Raw genomic sequence first — 5,872 nt, 5'->3', positions numbered from 1 at the left:
ATAGGGTCATTAATAATTGTGCCAAGATGTTGATTAAGAGAATAAAATTAAAGATTTGGTGCATTCAAAGGAAAAACATCATTTGATTTTCTTGCCTTGTAATTAATGCTAGACATCATAGTGGTCTCATCCTCTATTTTCTCATAGCATGTATGGATTCATTATACTTATATCATAATTAATGGCTTGTCCTTGTTTTGAAGTCTATATGAGGTAAATCATCCTTTGCAAAAAAAAACCATAAGTTTCCTTAGGTGATTTAAAAACTTATTGCAAAAGTCTAAAGAGAGAATCAACTTTCATATTTTCTCTGGTTGCTTTTCCTCAATTAAATTTTGTATTTCCTAATTCCTTATTCCTTTCATTATTTAATGGAAAGGGTAGAAACTACTTCTTTCATTTCCAAAAGAGATATTATGAGTCATGAGGTCTACCCTAAATATGTTTGGAAATACTTGTAGCTTATGTAGTAATTCACTTGTCATATCAGATAAGAACATCCTTTGGGTTTGATTTAGGGGGGATAACAGAGAAGTTATGCGAGGGACTTTTAGAACCCTTTTCCACTAAAGTCTTGGATTGTAATTTTCTTATGGCTTCCACCTTCCCACCAGCATGATGTATTCAAAAGTATGATATTCCTAGAAAGAGTATTTTAAAAAATGATGGGAGTGTATTGCTAAGCATCACTACAAAATTTGTGTCTAAATTGTTCTGTCTTGAAGAACAAGATATTTCCACCTTGACTCCTACATCATCTTTCGTGAACTTTTCAGGAACTTCAAACATCTATAGGAATGTCATGGAAAAGAGATGGATAATATCATTTTACAAAGGTGGTTCTAGGTTTCTGAAAACCATTAGAAAGGATCATATGTATCCACGAGTTCATGATGTAATATTTTTTCTAAACAAAATATGTGGTTCTCTAGATGTGATGTTATTTGAAGATTGGATGTATTTTTACATCTAGATAGTGTTGAAAGGGTTGCAATTTTTAGACTAGGCTAAGTTAATTGCTAGCTCTTTGAGGTACCAACTTAAGTGGGCTTTGAACCTAAAGAAATATTTTTATATGTCCTCATATTTGATGTATATGTTAGCTAGTACACAAGTTTTACAATCTTTACCTCATGAACCCTGAACCAAAAATATCAATGTTTATAATTATAGTCTTATGTTGTGTAAGGATAAAACTTTGGAAAATTTTAGAAAGGTCCATGATACTTTCTCTGGGAAGCTATGTTTTGAAATGATAGGTTCTTCTCATCATAGATTCTCTTCTAAGTCTCAAAAACTTGTTCAATATTATGGAAGCATGTTCATTCACCATCCTAAATTTACTTATTTGAGGATAGGTGGCTTTGATGATGAATCTATGCAACCTCCCAGATATTAACTTGATTGTTTCATCTTAGTAGAAGTGTCACGACAACTAGATACTATCATAAAGAAGTTTTCCACTAAAGACGCATCAGATATTATATTCCCACTTAAATTAGGAAAATTAACTTATAGAAGCATGGAAGATGACATATATATATAGGTTTTAATTTAGTCAACTTATGTTTTATCTTATATCATGTTAGGCCTGATTTTGATAGCAAGGAGATATTTCATAACCTATTTGGACCCAATTTTAAATTTTTTGCCTATTTACAATGTTGAAGACTTTTGGGCGGATTGTGGACATGAGTTGGAAGTATGGAAAAGAGAATCTTCTAGGTTTATCGTTTCTCAGATTAAGTTGCATCAACTAAGTATGGATGTGGACACCACAAGTATGAAAGAAGATAAGTGAGATCTTATTGACACTTAAGCAGTTGACTCTTTGACTTCCAAATAAGTTGTAATAAATTGGGATTTTGAAGAGGAAGATAATATTCTTGAAAGAATAAAAGGTGTCCCTGAAAGAATGAAATCTTGGCCAAAGATGTAAAAGGGCATACATGTTCAAAAATCCATTGATCCCAAATGTTCTAATGCTTCCCTAAAACTTGTAGGTGATAGGAGATCTTCAAGAATTAGAAGTGTGAAAGGTACTAGTACTTCCTCAATGTGGAAAACCCATTCCAAGAGTAAAGCCATGATGTCAACAATGGCAGGATCTAATAAAGCCATTCAAGTCAATAGTGAACCTAACAAAGAACTAGTTGACAAACTTATTGACAATTGTCAACAAGTCCATATGATAGTGGACACATCTCCTTAGAAAATAAAAATTATAAATACTTGAGCCAACAACAATGAACCTCAAAAAAAAATTGGTTCCACTCCAAATTGGCTAGTCACTTCATTAAATAACAAATGAAGATTAGTACCTATTTTCTTTCCTGTAGATGATATTGTGAGCAAGTACACTACTAGGACTCCAAAACCTAAGAGAACTAAGAGCACCATGAGGATAGTGTCTAAGAACATGATAGGTAAAAGAATTATGGAAGTGGCTACATATAATCACAATGAGGGTATAGATGAGCTTCATCTGAGAAATTTTGAAGTTAATCCCATGAACCTAGGAGTACTCAATTGTGAAACAAAAGAGAATTGGGTGGAAGCATTGACAAAGAAATTTTTTTTGCAATCTCAAAAAGATGGAATTGAGAAGAAAAATTTGAAGGCAAAAATAAATGCAATAGCTGAATATATAAGTTCATTGAAAGGACAGAGTTTGACATATAATGATCAAACATGACTCACATTTTAACCAAGTGCACCTGAGAATCAGCAATTGATTAACAATTTGAAAAAGGGGAAAGTTGTGATCAATTTTATCCATATTTAGATTGATCAAGTGGTAAGTCGGGTTTCTAACACAAAATATTCACTCTTGTTGAGGTCATTCTCAATGAATCTCATCTTCAAGTGACAATCTAGAAAATAGAAGTCGAAAGGTTGTTACCCATGGTCACCCAATTGGTAGAGGTAGAAGAATATAGTTGAAGAATAATCCTAGAGGAGAATTTGTTGTAACATGTCGATGAAGGGTTCATTTATGTTTTATGGAAAAAAATAGCTTAGAGGATGGTTCAGCCATCTCTTATATGCAATCTTTCAAGAAAGAGTTCAAAATTGCACTAAAGAGTGTGAATAAGGACTTTCAAACAATCAATTCAACCAATTTTTCACGTTTCAAAGAAGGATGTTCTAATGTTGAGACTTTAATTAAGTAGTGTAAAGAACCCATGAACCTAATAAAAGCAATTTTGGTCTTTCCACATCTGATCTTACTAAAGTATCCAAGGTTGAGGCAATGATAGACGTGCAATCAACAACTTCTAGAGTACCTAGACATTGTGACCATGATGAAATAGGAAAGGACACATGGAAGAAATAGCTTCAAAGTATAAAAATTCCAAATATGACTACAATGTTTGAGTTCATGGGAGCATTCATAGTATGGAAACTAGCATGAGGACCAATCAAACCGGAAGATGACGAAAAAGAAGAGAAGCCACTTCAGCACCAAGTAAATGAATAGCTTTCAAAAAGTTTATTTCCTAATGTTCATTTGAAATAAACTCTTAATAGTTAGTTTTTGGGTTTGCATACCCATGGATTGGTTATTTCAACTACTTTCTTAAACTGTCTAAAACTTGAGCTTTAATGGAGATTCTCGGATAATGCTCTATATATGCATGAATCTTAGTAAGAGTTGGCAGTTTTTGATTGATATCAAATTGAAAACTTTATTTTAGTACTTAATTTTGGTTTTCCTATAAGTATTTTTAATTATCAATAACATACAAAAATGGAATGATTTTTGAATGAATGAAAGATCTCATAAACTGTTCAAAGATTTTATGCATTGGGTTATTCTTTGTTGGTTTATTCTTAAATCAATATTCGACTATGGAGTTACTTTTTGTTACTATATCCATAAATAATGCATATTCCATATGTATTTAGTTAATCTAATATTATTTCTCTTGAATGCATGTGCTGATGGAAAAACTATGTATTTCCATTGTTATATGTGTTGATCATTTTACTTCATTTTTATTTATTTGATTTTTCCCTCTATCCAATAATAGACAAGATGCCTTATTGATTTCTAGTTAAAAGTAATTCACACTTAAAAGTACTTCTATTCAACATTTGACAAGGGAAATGAACCTTAGTAAAATTCATAGAAGAGTTAGAGAATAACAATTCTTCAACTATTGGAAAATTGTTTTTATCTTGAGGATTAGGCGCAAAGAGTTTTGATCATTTATTTTATATAAAAGACAAATCCATTTACCAACAAGTTTGAATTCAAAGTTGGGAAAGAATCATTTTCTTTATATTAAGTCATTATTTTTAAATCCTTCACTCCTTCATTTTCCAAGGATTTTTGCTTGTCTCATTAGAATAATACATTTGTGGAGGTTTGCAACTCTACAACCTCTACACTTCGTATAGTTGTCCTTCAAAAAACTAGCAAAGTCAACAACTTTTGCAAACTTTTTGAAGTGTTGAAATCCATAATAATTGTAAACTTTGAACTCTTAAATGTTTGTAGTCCCTTGACTCTTTTAGACCCTGACATTATGGAGATTTTAGGTCATGGAGTCCTGCAACTCCACTATCTCTTCTTCTCTATAGTTCTTCATTGTGTACTTTGTTTTCCACAAGGCATCCAAACCTTAGATTTGAAACCATGTAAAACCCTGATAAGTCAACAACTCTAAACTTTGCTTCATCTCCTCAATGCTAAAGTTATAGTGTTTGAGCCAATTTCAAGTCCAGCCTTCATTTTTATAAGTTGTGTCTTAGTCTTTTAAGGTAATTTTTTCTTTTTTAACTTTTTAAGTATTTCAATAGTTCAAATGCAAGAGTTTAATAAGGTTACTAAAAAAATTTCTTTCATGTATATAACAAGATGGAATCCTCTTCCAAATTAAAAGTGGCTCCTCCCAAGTTGGTTCAATATAAGCTCCAAGGAAATCCATTGGTGTCTAAGTTTGTGGACAAATATGCTAAGGTCACTACCATAGACCTAGGAAATATTGATTAGATCTAGTTTTAGGGTTTATGCAACAAAAAATTGAGAGGTTGGACATGATTATCTCTACGGTGTTGGTAGGCTAGGTACATGTTGTGTCACACCCAACATCCATTCATTCATTGGTTTCATCATGACATTGGATCAAAATTATGTCTCTTAAAAAGTGGTGAATAATTATGTGGGTGATGTAGTTCTTAATATTCACCCTAACATTATTGAACAAGTCTTTCATATCTTAGCATAGAATATCTTCTACAACATATCATTGGAGATTTTAAGAACATGGTATGCAGATAACAAAGAGCTAGATAAACGGTTGGTACAAGATAACTATTAGATTATGCCTACTCCTTAGTCCAAGCCACAAAAGGTACATATACAAAAGGGGTACATGATTATAGATATTTGTTACTATATTTTTATGTTGAGTAGAATTATGGGGTCTCCTTCATTTAACTACCTAGAACATTGGATGGTGCATTTTATTGAGAATATCAAGAGTAGAAGGAACTAGATTAATTGGGACACTATCATTAGTCACTCCATATACCAATAGTTTATCTTTGTAAAGAAAGATCTTAGGTCTTATATGGCCTCTTATGTGGTATTCTTTCTAACTACAAGGGAAATGTATATTGGATTAATGAAATGAGGATCTCTAAAAGAAGCAAAGGAAAAGTTCTATCCTCAATTGGTCAAGAAGAAATTAAGGATGATAGTCCAAAGTTTCATATAATTAATTATGCTTTTTTTTTTTGAATCATCTATCACATAAAGAGTTACTTTTCTAAAAGGTTACTGGTAGAGGTTTCTACCAAAGTAACATAATTGGATGCCTATTACATATAATTTCTAACATTCACTTACATCAAAGTCTTTGGT

The sequence above is a fragment of the Cupressus sempervirens genome, chromosome 5, assembly GCF_028749045.1.
Source record: "Cupressus sempervirens isolate cs-2001-9-10 chromosome 5, ASM2874904v1, whole genome shotgun sequence".
In the NCBI taxonomy this organism is placed as follows: domain Eukaryota; kingdom Viridiplantae; phylum Streptophyta; class Pinopsida; order Cupressales; family Cupressaceae; genus Cupressus; species Cupressus sempervirens.
The sequence above is the reverse complement of the archived record's forward strand: the minus strand, read 5'-3'. Positions refer to the sequence as shown.